The sequence below is a fragment of the Macaca fascicularis genome, chromosome 2 (genome assembly GCF_037993035.2).
Source record: "Macaca fascicularis isolate 582-1 chromosome 2, T2T-MFA8v1.1".
Lineage (NCBI taxonomy): Eukaryota > Metazoa > Chordata > Mammalia > Primates > Cercopithecidae > Macaca > Macaca fascicularis.
This window is the reverse complement of record NC_088376.1, coordinates 140,541,702-140,563,386: the sequence shown is the minus strand read 5'-3', so window position 1 is coordinate 140,563,386 and position 21,685 is coordinate 140,541,702. Positions and strand designations below refer to the sequence as shown.

The 21,685-nt window shown below is 36.2% G+C and overlaps 1 protein-coding gene across 8 annotated transcripts in view; it reads right to left on the bottom strand.

Annotated features, from left to right (window-relative positions):
- The window catches only part of CNTN4 (contactin 4), a 975,847-nt gene that overhangs the window by 725,969 nt on the left and 228,193 nt on the right, over positions 1 to 21,685 (bottom strand). For all 8 annotated transcript variants that reach the window (XM_045384783.3, XM_045384784.3, XM_005547640.5 and 5 more), the window contains one exon: positions 4,157 to 4,212. The gene's annotated coding sequence lies outside the window, so the exon portion shown is untranslated. The remainder of the gene's footprint in view (positions 1 to 4,156; positions 4,213 to 21,685) is intronic.

Here is a 21,685-nt window from a genome sequence, read left to right as displayed (position 1 = left end):
AGGGAATAGTCTCTAATCCTTTTGTTAACTGGTTGTGGGAGGTGAGGTTTCCTTTGGATTCAGTTCTAGGAAGTCAGTGCAAATTGCCCTTAGGTTTACCCTGCCTCCAGATCCTATTCTTCTGCCTCAGCTGAAGATGAAATTTTGTTTTCCTAAAACATATTTCCTTATCTATTACTTTATTGAGATGCATAAAATTCACCATTCACTGCACAATTCAGTGGTTTTTAGTGTATTCGCAAGGTTCTGCAGCCATCACTACTCCCTAATTCCAAAACATTTTCATCACCTCCCAAAATAAATCCTGTGACCATTAGTAGTCAGTCACTCCCCACTTGCATCTCTCCTTAGTTTCTGGAAACTATTAATCTACTTTCTGTCTCCATAGTTTTGCCTATTCTAGGTATTTCCTATACATGTATATTAGTCCATTCTCATGCTGCTAAAATAGACATACCTGAGACTGATTTATAAAGGAAAGAGGTTTAATTGACTCACACTTCAGCATGACTGGGGAGGCCTCGGGAAACTTAAAATCATGGTGGAAGGGGAAGCCAACACATCCTTCTTCACATGGCAGCAGGAAGAAAAATGAGAGTGAAGTAGGGGGAAAGACCCTTCTAAAACTATCAGATCTCATATGAACTCAGTCACTATTACAAGAACAGCATGAGGGTCTCTGCCCCCTTGATCCATTTACCTCCCACCGGGTCCCTCCCATGACAGGTGGGGATTATGAGAACTACATGATGAGATTTGGGTGGGGACACAGCCAAATCATATCAACATGGAATCACATAATATATGACCTTTGGTGTCATGCTTCTTTTATTTATAATATTTTCAAGGTTTATCCCAGTTGTTGCATATATCAGTACTTCATTTTGCTAGTGTATTTTAATTGATAATGTACCTTAACAAAAGATGAAAATTATTTGTACCAATTCAGAAAAAGAAGAATGTAACTATCTTCTTCTATTTTCCCTATGTGTGCAGGTTAGACTATATTTTCTGGCATTAATAAAGTAACCTAACATGACCCAAGCCTATGAAGAATATCACAGTCTCCTTTTTACAGATGGGTAAAAAAAGAGGGTCAGAGAGGTTAAGTTATCTGTTCAAATATTAGATGCAGGGATTCAAGCACAGAGCTTTGAAAACAAAGCCAAAATTATTTCTACTTAGTTGATGGATATATAATAAAAAGAACTAGATGGCCCATTCAGCCACTGACACTTCCTTGTTCAGACATTTAGAAGCAAAGCTAAGCCTCCACATTGTATCAATCCCTGTATCTTTGGGTAGCTAAGGATATTGAATTCAAACGCCTGCTGGGGCTAGATAGATAACAAATGGCATGGTGTGACAAACCAGAGAGGGCATTGGAAGGCTGCTACTGTTCAGCTAAGCCCTCTTTGTCCTCTGGAAATGCACTGTCCAGGATAGAAAGTTATTATGATTTCTTTTAAGAGAATTTAAAACATCATTTTATGTAAAATCTCTGAATTTTTAAGTGCTGGCAACAAGTTAAACTTCATTTTTATTTTTGAAATTACTATGTTAAAAAGAGCTAATATGTAAACCAAATTAACTGTTTTGGGGATATTCTGTCCCACAGACTACAATTTTTACAATCTGTAGTAGAGGAAGAAAGGCCAGGGCAGCACCAGAGGGTGCCTGGGCCCTCTCTGAGTAGAGCCCAAGGGGCATCATCAAAATGGGAAGGAACCTACCTCCTGCCTTTCAGTCCAAACTCTGGAAAGGTTCACCAACTTATATTTTAAGAGAGGATTTAGAATAGGGAAGATGTCATTAAATCTTTCCTTCTTTCCATGGGTAGTTATGGAAGACATCCTCTGTGCATGCACTGCTAGGTTCTTGGAATACCATGAAGAAGAAGAAGATGCAATCCCTGGCTTCAGAAGTCCAAAGTGGGAAGGTAAGATAATTAAGCTAGCAATTACAGGACAATGTGATTATCATATTGTTTACAATGATGTTGGCACAAGAGGGAAACCTCACCCTAACAGGCATTTGAGTTCAATATCTTCAGCTACACAAAGATATATGAATGAATAGGATAAAAAGAAACCAGAGAAGTCTCCATAAAGAAAATAAATTTTCAAGTGCAATAAAAAGAGTTGATCAAAGATGGAAAAAAAAACCCAGAATATTCCAAGAAGAAAGAACAGAATAAGTAAAAGCAAGGGAAAATACAGCACAACTAAACAAGCTTGAGGACACTCAGAATGTCTTGGAATAATGTTGCTGCCTTGAGAAACCTGGTTTCTGCTGGAGGACAGGGACCTCGTGGAACAGCTTGCACTGACCTGAGAGCTGCACTCAGACCTAGGAACATACCCAGTCAATACTGCAGAGTCTGTTCCAGATAAGAAGACTCAAGCAGCTGATCCCACAGACTCATAGGAAATAATAAACAGTTATTATTTTTAGCCACTGAGTTTTGGGATGGTTTGTTACAGAACAATAGCAAATTGTTTAAAAAATACCTTACTCAACCTTAGCTTATGAAAAAGATCTGAGGAATCAAGTGAAATAAACTTCTGACACACTCTCTTTATATATATATGTGTGTGTGTGTATAATAAATATATATATTTATGACATGTATTTTTATATATATAAAAATATATAAATATATGTCATATATGTCATAAATATGTATTTTATATATGTCTGTGTATATATATTTTTAATTTATTTATGACAAGGTCTTGCTCTGTCACCCAGGCTACAGTGCAGTGGTGCAATAAGAACTCATTGCAGTCTTGACCTCCCAGGCCCAAGCGATCCCCTCGCTTCAGCCTCCCCAGCAGTAGGACTACAGGCATGCACTACCATATCCAGATACATTTTTCTATTTTTCATAGAGACAGGGTCTCACTGTTGTCCAGGCTTACTATTTTTTTTTTAATTGAGGGTGTTAAAAATCTGAGAATCAGAATTATACACTAATATTTTACCCAATGTTATCAAACCCTGTACTGAATATTTAATTTTTATCTTGCTTGGGAGAAAAGTTGGCCACCAAAAGAAAATTATTGTATCAGTAAAATAAACAGCATTTTATGTATACCAATGGAATGACACCTTCTTCCACCCCATGTTATGATTTTTTTTCCCATAAACACCTTGTTAACAATAATTAACTTTAATGTCACTAGACTCTCTGTTAAGTGATACTGTTATGAGTGAATTAGATGCCCCTAAAAGATCTGTTGAAACCCTAATCTCCAAAATCTGTGAATGTGACTTTTTAAAAAGGGTCTTTACAGATAAAAATCAAGTTAAGATGTGATCATATTGGATTAGCATGGTCCCTAATTCAATGACTGGTATCTTCCTAAGAAGAAGAATATTTGGACACACATAGGGGAGACAACCACATGAATTGAAGATAGAGGCAGAGATTTGAGTGATGCATCTAAAAGCCAAGGAACACCAAAAATTGCCAGCAACCACCAGAAGCTAGAGGAAGGAAAGAAAATTCCTCCTTAAGAGCCTTCAAGAGAGCATGTTCCTGCCGACAGTTTCATTTCAAACTTATAGATTCCACAACTGTGAGAGAATACATTTCCATTGTTTTAAGCCACCAATTACTTTATTAGATCAGCGTCAGGAAAGTAAAACATATCCATTTTACTGTTTTAGATCTATAGAAAAAAATTGCATACATTGTAGACAATGAGTTACATTTCTCATGTTTTATCCCTTCGAAAGCTTCAAGACCTGAGTATTTATAGGACTGCATTAACTTAATACTTGTGTTGGTTTGACTGCTAAAACATCTTCTCCTATAAAACCATTTGACAAAAGTGCAACAACCTTTACTTTACTCCCAATACACTTTCTATGATTACAAATTCAAACATTTTTGAATTACCAAATTAATCTAAAGTACAGAAAACCTACCTCAAGTATCTTCTCCAGAGAGAAATGGAAATAGTCTCTATTTCTTAGTTTCAGGCTTTAATTTATGTAACTTCACTACTTTCATTAATTTCAACATTCATAAAAACATCAAAAACAATCTCATGCTATCACTCTGTAAGGGAAGGTTTTCAATGTTTCCATAGAAACTAAGGATGCTAATCAAGGTGCACATAAGGAAAATCTTCCCTTGTGGGAAGCTTACCTTTTAGGGAAACTCTTGGAGACACATGCTGTGGAGTTACTCTATGTCAGTGATTTCTAGAATAAAAAGAGAAAAATACACAAATAAATATGTTTTTTTCCAAGTATAGATCGGCTTATGGGTAGGAGATGCTTACCTGTAATCTTCCCTTTCTAAAACTAAATTATATTGGATTAGGAGGAAGTAAAAATTAAATACATTTGGTATGGATTTCCAGCTTAATAGAATTGTGTAGATTAGGATCCAGGATCCATTCTCCGCCTTGCCTCCTATGAGCTGAGTGACTTTTGAAAAACCATCACCACTCTATCTTTCCCTTGTTAGTATGATGGCCCTAGAAGCCTGCAATATTTTATGGCATTCAGACTCCATAAAAGAGACAATTTCTTAAGAGGGTACATTAAAAGGATTTTAAAATAATAAAAATTGAGCAATAAATGGAGATGTCTTATAATTTTTGTTAGGTATATGAATACATAAAATGAGGGTACCTAACAAAAACAAACACTCTTCACGTAAATTGTACACTCTCTTAAAGCTACCAACTTAAACTTTAATTGTGAAATACTTTTTGTCTCAGAATTTTTCCTGAAGAACTATTATTTTCCCTAAAAAATTATATATATATACACACACACTTACTTTTACCTAGAATAAAAGTATATATTTATATTTTCATGTTTATTCATATGTGTATCCTCTAACCAAGTTTCTGCTGTAGATCACTTCTTTGTAAAATAACTGTCTTGTAGTTTTAATAACTGAAAATCCAATTTTATGTAGATATATATAATATAGATTAGCTAATCAGAAATATCTTTAATCGTACAATTCTACTCTGGCTTATTCTTAAATATACCATAATTGATTGGGATAAAAATATTATATTTTCTTGATTAGCCATAAATACATCATCTTTTATTAAGTGTATGCCTTCTCTGGCTGAATTGCAAAATAATTCACCTTTATATTAAATACCTGACTATCTTTACTCTCAGGATAATATCAATAACAACCAGAAGGTAGGGACTAAACAGATATTCTTCATATTGCTAATATATTCAGAAATATAAAATTATCCCTGACCTTTCTCATATACCCCTAAAACAAGTAAAATTCCATAAATGATGACGTGTGTAAGAAAATGTTTCCTATGGATTATGAAAAATTATATATTCACATTAATTCTGAATCACAAATACATCACCATCTGTTTGGTTTTAATATGGTCAGTTACCAGCTGTATATATATGAGCTGGCTACAAAAGTTTAGTATGTATCTAAACACATATCTTTCTTACATTAAGGACAGCAACTGATGTAAAACTAAAGCTCTATTTACAGCTATTGGCATCATTTGCAACTCCAGCCCACCTATCAATAACAATTAAAATTGTAATAATCCTACAGACATTTGTCAATTTTTTCATTTTTTCCAATATTACTAAAAATGTGTCATATATATTTTTTCCTCTTCACAGAAAGAAGGTGGAGATTACGTTTACCCTGTCCAGTGGAATAATACTTGAAACGAAAATTTAAGTTATAACTTTATTCATTAAAATAATTATGTTCCTCTTATTTGAGAGCATAAGCTCTGGGATAAATTTCTTGGGATGGGATATTGGTTCAATTTTTTTACTAATCATGTGATCTTGAGCAATTCTTTAATTGATATAATCCTCAGTTCTACTTTTAAAGTGGGGACAATAACAGTATTCATCCTCAAATAATTATTTCAATCCTCAAATTAATAATTAAGTTACATAGTGCAGACTAGCTATTCAGTTTAGCCACTAGATACAGTATCCACTAGTAGTAGTAACATTGGCGAGAGATTCTCATACATTATGGATAGTCTCATGAATGGCGACTGTACACACAGAAAGCACTATCATCACCAGAAGAAACCATATGCTCCCAAATACTTGCCCATTATAGAAAACATTATTAAATTCACTCCTTTGATTTTTTAAATTGCATCCAGAGGGAATCCTGGCCAAAAGAACTTATCTGTTGGGTGAGTTAACATATCATGAATGCATTTATCAGGTCAGTTAGCTACGACGGAGCAAAGAGCAATGTCAAAGAGAATAGAAAGCAGGATGGAAAGGTAAGAAGAGTGAGGAGGAATATATGGGACTGACCCCAAGAAGGCCTCTGAAACAATATCTCCTTCGTAAAGAATGCATCCCACCTGGTGCTCCTGAAAAGAACAGCCCTATGGTCTATGTGATTCAACCTAATAGGCTACAGCTATTGATCCATCAATTAACACTTGACCCATATTAAGTCAACAAGATGCTCTCTCAGAGATTTTGAATTGCAACACTTGAGAGTTTGAGGCATGTAAAGTTGGAATTATTGTTAAAGAAGCCAGTCTTGAGAGAACCAGAAAAAATAAGACTTTAGAGAAAACCAGAGTTAAGATTACATACATCCTTATGCCTGATCCACATGAGAAATGAAGAATTGAAAATCGGGTAAAAGTTGAGGGGCAGCCACATTTCCTGACGTCCTAAGTCAAGTCCCCATGAGGTTAGGTTTTACCTATAATTTTTTTTTGTGCTTAGATGGCTATCATTTCTTCTGGCATATGGTTTCAACAATCCTTATTATGTGAGCTAGTTTAAGTTTCTGTATATTACAACTAAATGGTTACTAGTTAAGAAATCATAAGCCCACTGAAGCTAAGTTTTCTGTAATACAAAGTCCTTGCTTTGTGCCTATAGAAATAAGGGAGACAAATAAGTGAGCAATTAATAGAAATAAGTCACAAACCACCCTGCTATGCTAACAACTTACAAATTTGTAAGGAAACTTCCATATATAAAAATTCCTGGCTCATGAATATGAATCATAATCAACTGTTCCTTTACTATCATAGACCAATAGCTTTTACATTGACATTAATTTTTTTATTCAAAAAGTATTTACTAGGAGAAAAGAAACAGACCAAGGTTCCTGACCTCCTGGGATTTGCTGTCAAAATAAAATTACTACTCTACTTTGCCACCTCCCTCACCCAAACAAACAACAAACGTCATCAAAATGTATGTAGAACAGTAAGAGAATATTACTTTTGGAATAATCCTTTTAATAAAATCATAACCTTTCAGGACCATAATGGATCTTGTGCTCCAGTTACATTCAGCACATGTTTTTAGCGTAACACTCATCACGAAATGTTTATCGCTGTTCCATTCACCCCAAAACACACATAACTTTTACTGTGGGAAAGTATGTACCTGTGTTGTCTCATTCTTCCATTTGAAGGCGTAGAGGCTAGTACAGCCTGGGCTAAAACAGGTGCTTAATGTATGCTTAATGAGTGAATAGATCCAACTTACAGTCTTAGTTAATATAAACTAAGGGTTATGCCAAAATAAGTTCCACTTTCACAGTGGGTTTTCATAACTGATCTTAAAAGGAAGTATCTAATGATGCCTCAGTTAATGCTGAGAGGTTGCCGATTATATAAGCAGGAATTATTTATTCACACCTCACTGGAAAAATGTTGAGTTGTCATATTCTTGTTAGGGGAAAAAGTAGACATAGTTAAAACTTCCCATCTCAGATTAGCCAGCATGAACAGAGATGATTCAAGCAGATAGATATCCAATTTCACACCTTGAAAGAAGGTTAAAAAAAGAAAAAAAACACAGGATTTTTTTTCTTGGCCACTTTTGTGCTGCTTTACAGGGGGAGAGATACTGAATCTATTGCACTTGATTGGCTAATAGTCTCTCCCTAGAGGCGAACACAAGGCAAGACCTTTCATTTTACCCACCTTCCTTAAGCTCAGCTTCCTTTCGAATAAAATGAGCCTAATAATTGTATTCCTACCTTTAGCTGTTGTTTTGAGGCAAGACTGATGTAATCCATGAGAACAGTGCCCAGTTCATACTATGCAAACAGTAAATGCTAAGTAACATTATAATTTTTTTAATCATGAAAAATTCACGAAACTTTCCATGTTCAATCCATAACTTGTACCTATCCTAAGTTAAAGTTTTTATTATAAACTAAATAAAATCACATGTGAAAATAGGCAGGAAATTAATACACAACCAAGTGAATAAATAGATGAATCTCCCTCTGCCCAGAAAGACTGGGTCCAATCTTTGAACAAATCAGCTGTTGTCAACATAAATGTACTCGCAATTTTACAACAAAGGAACCAGAAATCCATGAATGACTGTAGAGTTTCGCAGCTAATAGCAAATAGATGCAGCAGCTGGCAAGGCCTAGGTCAAAAAGGATGATTTTACCCTAGGGAACAAACAGCCCTCATCTAGACCCTTTCCAAATAACTCAAAACCAAAAGGTGTGTCGGTTATTTATTAAGAACAAAAACAACCCTTCCCAAGCGACAGGTAAGACCATGAAAATAATTCTAATGAACATGTTCAAACCCAGATGCGGCATCTCTAAAGCTTTCAGTTCTCACAGACATAGCATGTAAGATTAGGAGGGACGAAAGAGTGATCTCTGTACTTTGCCCATTAGAGTCACACCTGGATTCGCCTAACAATAAATGTGCATATGATCACCATTGATTACAAGTCTCCTATAATTGTGCTTAGTCACTCTGTACATTATGCCTTTAAATAATCAGTGGATAAAATATAGGTTCTAAAGGCATATTTGAGTCTAAGTTTTACCACTTATTTGCTGCATGAACTCAACCAAGTTATGTAACCTCTTATAGTCTGTTTTTATCATCTGTAAAACACGGCCAAAATTATCTACCTTGAAAGGTTCTTCTAAAGATAAAATGGGCCAGCTGCTGTGGCTCACACCTGTAATCCTAGCAGTTTGGGAGGCCGAAGGGGGCAGATCACTTGAGGTCAGAAGTTCAAGACCAGTCTGGCCAACATGATGAAACCCTGTCCCTACTAAAAATACAAAAAATTAGCTAGATGTGGTGGCACACACCTGTAATCCCAGCTACATAGGAGGCTGAGGCAGGAGAATTGCTTGAACCTGGGAGGCAGAGGTTGCAGTGAACCAAGATCCTGCCACTGCACTCCACCCTGGGTGACCGAGTGAGACTCCATCTCAATAATAATAATCATAATAATAAATAAAATGATACAAAACAAATCCAGTCTATAGCAGGTATTCAACTAATGATACCTGTTGTTATTAACATTATTTGAACATCAAAGGATAGCATAAAGTGAAAGGTAAGAGTTAGCATTTAACAACTGTCCATATTCTAAAAGGCCATTGTATTTAATAGGCTTTTCCTTATATCTCTCCTATTTTGCTTAACTTACTGATGGCATTTTCCATTACAGAATCAGCAGGTATTTCTCATGGGTGTCTACTTCCTTCACTGGTTGTTAAAACCCAACCTGAATTTTCTGTAGGAGGTAAAGGTCACGTAGATATTAAATTATCCATGTTTATTTTCAGAATTTCCATTAGCTTTGCTTGATATAATTTAGTATTAACATCAGGGTTATTAAACTAATACTAAGCAAGAGATTACATTTAAATGCATTTTTCAATCGGAATTGGGATGCATTTCTAATCATGCTGTCTAGCCACAAGCAAACAAATGGTCATTTGATTCTTTTATCATTTCACAACAAATACTATCAACCACAGAGATCACTCATGGGCTCCCCACCACACACTCAAAATAAACAAAATACAAGATGATGTATAACAGGCTTTAGAGTTATTAAGAGATAATCACATCCTTGGGACTTTCATTGGGCACAATAAGTAGCACCACTAGAATATGATTATCTCTTGATAACAAGGGTCCCTACAGCTCTCACAAAGTGAGAAAAAAGTCATTACCGTAGGGAAAATGTATATTTTTTTCACTGAACCATAAAGCTGACAATTTAAGCTAATGAACAGTGGCTCTCCTTGAGATGACAGTATTACACAGTGTAGGAGGTTTCCTATCAAAGTGACATAGGCACCATCACCTTGAAGAATCTGCCTTGAAGAGCTTTTTTTTCTGGAAGTCTAATTTCCCGGTCTTGACTACAAGATAAACAGGTCTGGAAGACACTTAAGAGTCTAGGGATCTATGAATCTATTTAAGACAGGGAGGTGATTGAGAACAGCAGTGGGAATGGCTTATGCTGCTTATCAGTTGTAAGGCCAGAAACTTGAGATGCTGAGCTTCACAAGTTGTCTTGATGTAACATAATCAGGGCAGCTCATTGGAGAGGATAGAGACAGATGCTCCAGTCTATAGGACGTCCCAGGGTGAACAACCAGTGACATCAACATAGGAAACTGCAGTACATGGTTTAGAATTTGGAGATGAGGAGAAAGAAACAGGCAGAAGCCTTTGACACTGCTCTCGAGGATAGGAAAAAGTCTTATATATAAGAGCTTTACTTGAGGATTTTAATCAGCAAGAAAACTCTTCTCACCTAATATTACTCAGAACAGTGGTATTTTCTGAACTCCCTAACTCACAATAGACAGAAGTTACTCTTCTTAAGTCTCTGTTTCTAATCAACAAATGGGTGAATAAAAACTCTTCTCAGAGTTACTGGGGAAATTAAAGACTGAGTTGAAAGCATCCTGTAAATATAAAAGACTCTTTATCTGTCAGCTATTAAGAATTATTTGGAGAGATTACTTACATAAACCTTAAAATGAGAAAAGAATACATCTCAAACACTCGGCCAGTGATGTGATTTGATTTTATTTGTAAAAGATAATGTTAGTCCAGGGAACACATTAAAAACCATCATACTGTAATATTACCGGAGCTGTAGTTGGCATTGTGGCCCATAAGTTACTATCCTCAAATCTAAAGTTTTCAAATATGTGCAAAGATATCATCAATCTCAAATATTTACAACAAAGAGCCTGTCACGCTGAACCCCTATTGACTCCAAAGGGGATGGCACCAGGTAGGTTCAAGAAACTGAAAAAAGAGACCCAGGGACAGCAAACAAGACATGGGATTTTACTGGAGCCTTACATACTGCGGAGCAAGTCCAGTGGTGTTGGGCTGGACAGGAGAACCGCCTTACAAACAGCCCAGTGGCAGTGGGCTAAATGAGATAACTCCACAGTCCAGTGGCAGGGGACTGGGCAGGAAAACTGCAACCATTTGCAAAGGGCGTGCAGTTTATATAGCATTTTCACTTAGCAACCTTTCCAAAACAACCTCACCTGGCAACTTTCATTCAGCCCAAAACTTGGGGTCTTGAGCCCATGTATGGCCTGAGTTCCAATAGAGAAGCTGAAGGCTCAGATGCTCCTCATAGACAAGGAATGAATTTCTCTGTTGGTCATTCCCGGGTTCCTTAGCTGGGAACACACATTCAGGTGCATCTGCCATACGGGGTCATTCTCAGGGTATGCTTAAGTTATTGTTATCAGATGCATTTCATTTACCCTACAGAGCCAAAAATCCTATTGCTCTAAATCAGTGATTATATCTAAAGGCAATTTATTGGCAAAGTCTGAAGACATTTTTGGTTGTCATAATCACAGGGAAGATGGGGTTTGCTACTGTCATCTCATGGGCAGATGACGGCAAAACTGCTAAACACCCCCACAATATACAGGACCCTGTCCTAAGTATAGACACTTACTCTGAGCACTTACTCAACTTGTATTTGAATGGCTTGATTCAATAAGTGCCTACTTCTACAATTCAGTATCCTGAAAAACGACCTGATCTGCCTCTATATCCCAGGAACAAAGAAGGAAAATAATTATCTTCAAAAAATTGAAGCCCATATCCAAGTGTAGGTAGGCATTTTAGCCCCTTCAATTTCCATTAAGGAAAATTATCAGATTTGGCTAAATACAATTCTGTCCTTCCCATTGGGAAACCATACAGGAAATGTCAATGTGCTGGCAATCTGCAAAACCAGAAATGAAATTTTCCAGAGTTTACCATGATCACAAAAAATTGGCACAATTGTACTGACAACCTGTCACTCTACATTCCCAAGTCATCTGTTATGCCACTTTTTGACATTCCGCAACTGTTTAATGTGTCACATTATGTGATGTGATATAAAAATGTATTGGACATTTATAATTTGGTATTTCCTATAGGTGCTTGTCCTTTATCTGAGTATTAACAACTTAGGGGAAAATAGTACCTACATTTCTGTGAAGCAAAGAAAGACAAGATAGAGTACATATCACAGAAAACAGTTATAGAATGCCAGAGTCTAACTGTTTTCACAGGGATAATATCATATACTCTAAGAAGAAATACAGCATAGAGTAATGATTGAGTCCAGAATCTGGGTTTTCAAAACCCAGCTCTTCACTTTCTGAGTGACCTTCTACAAATTACTTAGATTCTTTGTGTCTTATAAAATGCCTCCCTTATAAAATGAAGATACTGACTCTCTTTTCCTCTGTGATATTGTGCTTTAGAATAAGAAATATGTATTTGGTATTCATTTGTTTCTTCTTCATTTCATGACACAGAGCTCCTAAAATCCCTGGAATCTCCAAAGTGATAAATCTATTAGAAGGGTAATGACTGGTGGCCCAAGACTCCTAAATAGCCTCAGGAGGGAAGAGGGGCTGAAGGTTGACTCAACCACCACTGGCCAATGATTTAATCAATCATGCCTACGTAACGAAGTCTCCGTAAAAACCAAAAAGGACTGCAATTGGAGAGCTTACATGTTGCCGAACACATGGAGGTGCTTGCGGATGGAAGCTCTATGCTCCTTTGCACATACCTTTCCCTATGCATTTCTTCCATCTGGCTATTCAGCTGTATTCTTTATAATATCCTTTACCAGTAAATATAAGTAAAACACTTTCCTGAGTTCTGTGAGCCACTCTAGCAAATGACTGAACCCAAGGAGGGGGTCATGGGACCCTCTAATTTATAGTCAACTGGCCAGAAGTTCTGGGGAGCCCGATTTAGGACTGGCCTCTGAAATAGGGGGCATTCATGTGGGACCGAGTTTGTAACATGTGGGATCTGACTCTAACTCCAGGTAGATAGCATAGAATTAAATGGAATCATAACTATGCACCTGAAAATTGATGTGTCAGAAAAACACCCACACATCTGGTCAAAGAAGTGTGGCATGTTGAGTGTAAGTAGAGAGAAACGGTTGTAACACCTTTACAGCCTCATAAGGGCTGTTAGGAGGACTACATAAATTAATGCTTACTAAGTGCTTACAATTTTTCCTGGTACAAAGCAAAACCTGTTTTTAATAAAAAGAAATGCCTCAATAAGGCAGAGTGGATTATCTCATTTTATAGATGTGATAACTAAAGTTCTGTGAGTCAAAGTAACTTACCCCAGATATCACTGGTTTCTCAACTTGAGTTTTTTGTTCTGTACTGCCCTGGTGCTCCTAGACTGTAGTGGGCCTCATTCCTGATGATTGCCATTTGAGTGCTTAATTCCTTTGCTTTAAAGACAGAAGGGCTAATTACACAGGGATATAGTTTTGAAAAGGAACATGTCTAAAACAAAATGTAAAATTGAAAGCATGACCTGCCTTTCTTCGTTGAGTGCTTATCCTATATGCACTGGATAACTATGCAGTGGGTGACGTAATGGCGTTTTGGAAGTGAAGGAAACATGGTCTGGAGGCCCCAGAGGCTGACAATCTGGCACTTCTTGGCAGAAAACTTGTCCACTGACATAAGTGATTTGTATGTAGTAGAAACCATGGCGAGAGCTCTGAACTACAATTTCAACCATGAAATAGAGATATACGAGAAATCATAGTTTTAAAAATATGGGCATTGCATTTCTGGTGGTAGAGAGTATTATTTTTATTTTGTAAACATTTTAGTTTAAATTGATGTGTATTTATGTTATGCTTATGTAAATATTTGCAAATTTATTTTATGTTAATTTTCTATTTGTGAAAATTTTTACTTTATTATTTTCCATTTGTGAAAAATTTTACTTCTATTTATATTGATATAAACTTTCTTCATGCCAAAAATTAGTTTAAAACTCAGTAGATTTATAGAAAATGGTATGTAGACAATATTAGAGATGGTATGCAGCTATGTTAAGAAATATGGTATGCCCATGTCCAGGATTTGGAGAATACAGTCATCCCTTGGTATCCACATGGAATTGGTTCCAGAACCCCCTGCAGATGCTGGGGTCCCTTATATAAAATGATGTAGTATTTACATGTGATTCCTGCACAACCTCCAATATACTTTAAATCATCTCTAGATTACTTATAACACCTAATACAATGTAAATGCTATGTAAATAGATTTTATACTGTGTTTTAAAATTTTTATTATTTTTTATTGTATTTTTTTTCAAACATTACTGATCCACAGTTGGTTGAATCCACAGATGTGGAACCCAAGGATATGGAGGCCCAACTGTATCAGTGTAAGGGAGAAAATATTTCTAACTCATATCAATGTTCATGGCTAAAGCCCCTACAACAAAAGATAGATGAATAAGAGAAATGCATACAATTAATTTAATGTAAGTTTTACATGATGAGAGATCATTTAGAAATGAATAATTAAAGACCTAGGGAAAACTGTGTTTTTAATGGACAGCCGTGCAGAAGTATGATTGGAAGACAGAAGGGTATAATCTAACAGTAATAAACCAGGAAGAACTTAGCAAATTCTGTTTGTTCAAATTCTTCTTGGCAACCATGTGTGATATTGCTTTCCTCTGGGTATAAGTCAGGACCCCTCCGGATGAGGGTCTTATGACCTACTTCAGTGGGGAAGGGGGAAGGGGAATTCTTTCTAGTTTGTACAGTCTGCTTTGGCTGTTTCCTCAAATGCTAAGGTGCCATATTGTGGGGTAATGATTCCTGAACACTGTCACCTATATATGAAATGGGAGATTCTACATAAGTAATCAGATCTACAACTCCAGAATAGGGGAGGTTCCAAATATAGTCCCTGCTTTTTGCTAGGAACATCTATTTATTCTGGCATCTGGAGGAAGATCACTAGTTCCCACCACTGCACTAAAGAATGTGTGTCCTTTTCTATATATATGTATCACTATTTATGTTCCTTAAGGAGATCTACATTATGGTTTTCTTTAAAGAGAAGGACTAAGTATACCATGACATATTTTTGAAGGGAAATACATGTAAAACATATGTAAAATATAAGGCATGACCTGGTTTTCTTTCCTAAAGAGGCAGAGATCTACTGATGCAAAAGCCAAGTGCCTCCTGAACGCTAAAACAAATATGAAATGAATCTTAAAGATCAGTATGTGTTTATAATATCATAGACTATTTTTCTATTACCATGAGGAATGAGGTGGAAACTAAATAGCATAAAGAGGACGAAAGAAATAATATTTTACCACATTACTGAATTGAGCTACACACACAATAACTTCCAGGATTGATTTCCTGCCTAATTTTGAAGCAAAAAGCCATCAATTTGGAAATCCATGCACAAGTATGTGAAGAATGCAAGCATTTTCTACTCAGTGGGAAATACCTTTATCCTTTTTGGAAATAGGCTTGGCACTTTATAGACACACACACACACACACACACACACACACACACACTTACTCCCAGGAGTCTATAATTCTATACCAACTTGATGAAATTTCCCCAAATTACCATAAATCAATTGTGGCTTAACTGAACTCCAGGGTAGGCAATGCTACATTTAAAACACTTTTAAAATTATCTTTCCTACCTACATCTTTGTAGGTGGGAAGTTGTTTTATGGATAGTCAAGTCCAAGAAAGCTTTATCGGTAGAAAATTGTTTTATGGATAGTCAACTAGTAAGAGGATAGTCTTCAGAGTTAGAAAAAGGCTGGCTCAAATTCTAGCTACCTTATTTACTTCTGTAGGACCCTGGGCAAAGTATTCTTTCTTAGCTTTGATTTCTGCATTTGTAAAATGGAGACAATAATACCTTTATTGCCCAGGGCCTCACAGACAGTACAAATTCAGAAACAGTTGCAGCCACTCCTATTCTTGCTTCATGTGAAACGTATTTCCACATTCTGTACTTGTAAAGCATCCAGTAACCAGAAGGAATGAGTTCTCAGACTGAAGAAGTTATAGAAATCATTACTCAATTTATGCTAAAGTATATTTCCTTTATAGTTTGTGTAATCTCCTGTAGCAGAGTTCTCCAGAGAAACAAAACCAATAAGATTGTGTGTGTGTGTGTGTGTGTGTGTGTGTGTGTGTGTGTGTGTGTAAATTTATTATAAGGAATTGGCTCACACAATTATGGAGGCTCACAAGTCCCAAAATCTGCAGGGTGAGTCAGCAAGTTAGAGGCCCAGGAGAGCTGATGGTGTGTTTCCAGTTCAAGTTCAAAGGCCCGAGGCCCAGTAGACTTGAGATGTTGTATTTCCAGTCTGAAGGCTGGCAGGATGAGCCAATGTTTCAGTTTCAATCTGAATGCAGGAAAAAAGCCAATGTCCCATTTCAAAGGTAGTAGGGACAGGGAAATTCTCTCTTACTAGGGGAAGGTCACTATTTTGTTCTATTAAAGCCTTCAACTGATTGCATAAGGCCCACCCACATTTGGGAAAGCAACCTGCTTTATTCCATCTACTAATTCAAATGTTAATTTCATACAGAAACATCCTCACGGAAATACCCAGAATAAAATGTGATCAAATATTTGGGCACTCTGTGGTCCACTCAAATTGAACCATAAAACTAACCATCACATCCCCTAAAAGAAATATTTATTCTTTCAATCTGTATCAAGTTATAATTTTCCCAAAACAGGCTCAAATACTGTAGGATAAGTATCACTTTTGTCGATAGCATATTTTCTATTAGAAAAGAAAGCATATACCTCTAATCAGGTATTTGTATTTCTAAAGTACACACATGTACTATATTACTGATGTTATATACATAATGAAATATAAATCACAATTGTTTCAAATGACATAAAACATATAAATAAAAATTCTTACATTTTTCTCTGCCCTTAAATGGCTATCTTGCCTATAATCCAGTATGTGTACTGACCACTGGTAAGTTCCTTGTTGTACAGCAAAGAGACATCTAAATACAGGAAAGAATGGGAAATTTTAAATTGCGAACATCCACTGGAGGGCTTGAGCTGAAAAGATTCTGTGGCTTTCACCGGGCTGGAAATGTTGGAGTTCTAAAAGTCATCATGGCAAGAACTTGATGATGGCTCAGGTATTCAAGTAAGATTATATAAACACAATGCACTCTTAAAATTAGGGAGAATGCTAAAGAGCTTTTAATAAATGGATTAGGTTTTTTGATATTTATTACATTAGAAATTAAAATGGAAACTTCTCAAACACTTTTCAATTCATAAAATAACAATAAGTCTATTACATATTAACATAAATAACATGTTCAATGGGAAAATATTACATAAAACAAAAAATAATAAGGAGGATGACATGTTCTAAATTTTTGTAAATCTTTATTTAATGTTTGGCTCAATTATAGACAAATTGATTCTCCTATTTGCTTCTGCATCTGCTCTTATGTGATATCAAACGTCATGCAGCCTCTGGAAAACTCCACTGTACACTTGTGAGAGACTGACAGTGACAAAGGCAAATACCTTCTTAGTATTATTAAAAAAATAGCTTTGATCTGACCATCAATTTGAAAGTTTTCATTACCCCTTCAGGTTTCCTGGACCAGACTTTGAGAACTACTATAAGAGAATGCACATTTAAAGTAGAGGATGAACATCTCACTCAAAATAAGGGAATGAAAAATTGGGGTGAAGATTTTCATAAAGAAATTGCAGCTTCATTTTGTCTTCAGAGTACTAAATAAAGCATCTCTTCTTTTGAGGTGGGAGGAGCATTCCTTATGATTGTTTGCAAGGTTGGAAAGTTGGGGGCTAGGGGTGGGTAGAAATTAAGATGATCCAGGCTTGTCCATCCTCCTGGAAAAGTGCCTGGGTCAGAAGAACATGTAAGACCCAAGCAAATCCAAACATGTTTTTCTCATTTTAATCTGTGGACATAGGGAAAGGTGATTCCTTTACCTTTTGGGGTAGGTTCAGGGTTCTCAGAATCAAGTTACTCCTGTCCTGGCTATAGATGAAGGAAAACAGATCTGGGACACAAAAAGAAACAGAAGCCAGCAGAGAAATTGTTCAAACCTCTGGATTTGTCAATTATACAAATTAAAATTGGAACCAAGAGTCCTGACAATACCCAAAAGAAAGCACATTTCTAAATAAAACAGTCAGATTTTAAGTTACTGTCTTATGCTTCTGGATATAGGATAAAAGTATAACTCTGACAGTGGTATAACTTTGACAATGTTATAACTCATAAACTTTATACTACACAATATATATAAGTCATATGTAGAAAAAAAAAGTATGAGCATGAATGTGTGTGTGTATCTTACAAGAAGCAATGCCATGGGGAAAAAAATGCCACAGATATGTTGCCAGTTATTTCTTCTATCATTCCTCTCCTCTCACCACTCACTGCTTCAAAACCCTAAGCCTCTTTGAGTTAGCCCAACACCCTGCCCCTGGGACTTCATGCCATACTCTAAACTGCTCTTCTTGCCCTCTCCCCACCAGACGACACTAGACAATATCTAGAGATACTTTTAATTGCCATGGCTAGAGGAGGACAGATGTTACTGGTATCTAAGGGCAGAGGCCAGGAGTGCTGCTAAATATCCTATAAAGAACAGGAGAGCTCCCCATAACCAAGATTTATCTAGCCCAAAATGTGAACAGTGTTGAAGTTGAGAAGCCATTCTCTAGGAAATAACCTTAGTTGGGAACCATTGTCTTAGCCCTCTCTCCACTAGCACTCTCTGGATTGCCAATGCATGGTACAGATTTCCAAAAACACACAAACAATATTATAGAGCCCAGTACTAAACTTTACTGTCTCCCAAAATTGTTTGTATTAGTATTGTATTATTTATACTTGAAAGTAACGTAATTTGAGTCAATGCACTAAAGTAGCCCACATGAGAGTATACATAGCTATATGAGCACGCATGTGCTTGTTTATTCAAGTCAGGGTTGCAATGAAATAGTTGCTTGACCAAATTCTGCAAGGAAAAAAGAAAGCATCAAAGAAACTTAATTTCATGGTGGATATTTGTTTAGTTTCAAAACATGTTACGTGTTTGGGGGCACACCCCACCTTGACTGCAAAAAAGAACAGGTGATCGTTTAAATCTAGGAGCTACAAGCAATGGAAGAAGCAGAGACGTCTAAAAGTCTGTCCAAATACGGTTAAGTAAACTTGAAGCAGAATGACAATTTAAGGGAAGGATGTGCACTTTAATTTACCAGGTTCCATGAATCTCCATGAGACCATGGCATGCAACGACATTCTCCCATTTTCTACAATTTCCAATCACTTGCCCTCTCCTGTGTGACTTTCCCTCCTCTTGCCATTTACAGTTTGTGCTCCAGGGACAGGCTAATGGGGCTTGATTTTGTTACCTTGGCCGGCTTTCCTATAGGAGACTTCATCCTGTAATAATCATAGTTCCAGCGGTGCATGTCTATGAAATTAAAATGGAAGAGATTGGTACTTCAGGAATGTGGTTGCTGTTATTGACAGTCACTCCAGATCAGTCTCTCCACAGGCAAGACAGCTCTTGCACGAAAAATACCTTTGCTTATCAAGTTGAGGCTCTGTGCAGCTGAGATGGCAATTTTGGGCCAATATGACAGTAGCCAGACATGAACTAGACCCCTCAGGAAAGTGAACTTCAGTAATCCTCCAGTATTCCATTAATGTGAAATCCACTAATCTGACACAGCAACTTTTTCTCTATTTTAAAGATCTTAGAATGTTAAATAAACACAGCTAGTTGCTCAATAAAAGAAAAAGACACTGTTAACAGCATATTTCCGATAATTAGATGCTTAGTATTTTAGTTTCTAAGTTTCGGTTCACTTTTTAAAATTCAGTATACATTTTATTGTGGAGAGCTAACATAATGTAAAGTCTGCATTTTAGCCATTTATAAGTGTAAAATTCAGTGGCATTAAGTACATTGACAAGATTGTGTCACCATTGCCACTATCCATTTCCAACACATTTACAAGATCCCCAATAGAAAATCTGTACCCATTAAAAAAAACTACTCTCCAGCCCCTGATGACCACGATTATGCCTTCTGCCTTGCTGAATTTAACTACTCTGGGTGCCTTACATGTGATATTTGATATAATTATTTGTCCTTTTGTGTCTTGCTTATTTCAGTTGGTGTTTTCAAGGTCCGTCCATGTTGTAGCAAGTATCAGAATTTCATTCCTTTTTAAGGCTGAATAAAATTCTGTTGTGTGTTTACAACATGTTTTGTGTATCCATTCACACACTGATGGACATGTGGGTTGTTTCCACTTTTGGCTATTTTAAATAATGCTGCTATGAACATTGATACAGAAGTATCTGTTTGAGTCCCTGCTTTGAAATTAAATTTTGATCCATTTTTGCTCATTGAAAAATACAACCTTACAGCTATAAAGTGAAACAAAATAGAGAGTAATCTAATGTATACTTTATCATACAGACAATCCTATGTGACCTTGTGGTATAAGTAGAGAATTTTTTCATGTACAAATACTGCTCCTGAGGTCATTTAACTTATTTTCCAAAGCACATAAAATAAATAACTACAGGTGTTGGTAATGTTCTTTCCTCTGTTTGTGGTCTCCCACGGTGCCTGGTTTATATTAAGGATCAGAATGTGGGTTTTTAATATACAAATACTACTATATTTTGAAGCAGCTCACTGTTACTTATCAAAGGTTAAGTAAAAATGAAGGTCAGATCATGTCACTAAATATGACTCCTTTCTCTCTTATAAGAATAGCCAAGTGACAGAGAAGAACTGGACATAAATGATTCTGAAGTTTATGTGACCACAAATGACTTTCCTAACCATTTCAATGTATTCATTCAATTGTTTTACAAAGATAAACTTGAAATATCAGGTCGTCTAACATCAAGACTTCTAAGACAATCTGGCTTTGACAAGACTAAGTATGAAAAGAGAATAAATTTAAAGCTGATATGAAGAAAAAATAATAAAATAATAGTACAGAAAACCCAAGTTATTGAAAATTATAATAACTGCTAAAGAGGAAAATTTTGGAAACCTTCTCTTAATAAATTATCTCTTCTCATTTAAACAGCTACAGAATTCCAAAATTTTGGGAGATATTTATTAAGTACAGGTCAGTCTGGAAAGATTCTTTAACCCTCATGACAGTTCTGTGGGGACAAACTTATTATTTTCATTTAAAGCTAAGGAAACCAAAAGTTTTAAATAATTCTCATGGGGGCACATGGCTAATAAATGGTGGAGATGAGATTTGAACCCGTATCTATGTGACTCCTGAGTTGAAGTTTTTTATGACTATACTACCTAGAATTGTTCTAAGCCACATTTCACAATTGAGATAATGCTTCAAACAAAGACGTGTTTATGAGGGAGATAAGAATTAATGCGCTTTGTGAATTAAAATGGGTCCCTTCAGAGCTATAGGACAGAGCCTGTTCCGACTGCTTTGAACAAAGTCCAAATTATCTGCTATTTCCACTCTGAGAATTTAGCAACCC